Here is a 1,068-nt window from a genome sequence, read left to right on the forward strand (position 1 = left end):
ATCTGGAAACCCTCTGGGACAGCTGCACCTGGCTCCTCACTCTAGGAGGCACAAACTCTGGGAGGGAGGAAGCTTCGCTCTGAGGGGCTTGGCACTATGGGAGGGAAGGACGGACATCTTACTGGGTCACATTTTCCCCGGGCTGAGAAAAGCAAGGCAGGGACACTAGAGATGTGGAAAATGTTAGGAAAGCAAAACTTGATGCTCAGAAGCGAGGGCAGGCACGTTGAGGCAGAGGCACAGAACTGGAGGGAAGGTGGGGGTGGCGCACAGAGTGGAGGCGGCAAGATGGGGGCAGGGAAGGCACCGGAGGGTGGATCAGGTTGTCTGAAAGCAGGTCTGCAATCAGACCGTCTAGGAGGAAGCTGGTCTAATTCAGGAAGCGTGGACATTCCATGTCAGTTCCTGAAACATTTATTTTGAGTTACACAAGGACGGACTGCGTGGGCATGAGTGGTGGGGTGTTCTCATTCCCCCCCCCCCAGCTTTTTGGCTGCTAAGGTCTGAGTTCAGCCCCAGCCACACCTCAGCTCTGCACAGTGCCCGCTGTCTTCTCATTCCTCTCTCTCTCTATTTTTGATTGTTTTGTTTTCATTTGTTTGTTTGTTTGTTGTTTGTTTTTGGTGTTTTGAGACAGAGTTTCTCTGTGTAAATCCCTGGTTGTCCTGGAACTCACTCTGTAGGCCAGGCTGCCTCGAACTCATAGAGATCCACCTGCCTCTGCCTTCCAAGTGCTGGGATTAAACTCATGTGCCACCCTGCCTGGCCTCCTGTATGAATTTTCTTTCTTCTTTTTTTATTCATATTTATTGAGCTCTACATTTTTCTCTGCTCCCCTCCCTGGCTCTCTCCTCCCCTTCAACTCTCTCCCAAGGTCCCCATGCTCCCAATTTACTCAAGAGATCTTGTCTTTTTCTACTTCCCATGTAGATTAGATCCATGTATGTCTCTCTTAGAGTCCTCATTGTTGTCTAGGAAAAATATGGAACGCTTCACGGATTTGCGTGTCATCCTGGCGCAGGGGCCATGTTGTTCCAATTTTAGTCTGTGTGCTGCCGAAGCGAGCAC

The 1,068-nt window shown here is 50.5% G+C and overlaps 1 pseudogene; it reads right to left on the reverse strand.

Moving 5' to 3' along the window:
• Positions 1 to 976: 976 nt before the first annotated feature.
• Positions 977 to 1,068, reverse strand: LOC126502836 (uncharacterized; annotated as a pseudogene).

The sequence above is a fragment of the Alexandromys fortis genome, unplaced genomic scaffold, assembly GCF_014885135.2.
Source record: "Alexandromys fortis isolate MF-2015 unplaced genomic scaffold, M_Fortis_MF-2015_v1.1 scaffold_9, whole genome shotgun sequence".
In the NCBI taxonomy this organism is placed as follows: domain Eukaryota; kingdom Metazoa; phylum Chordata; class Mammalia; order Rodentia; family Cricetidae; genus Alexandromys; species Alexandromys fortis.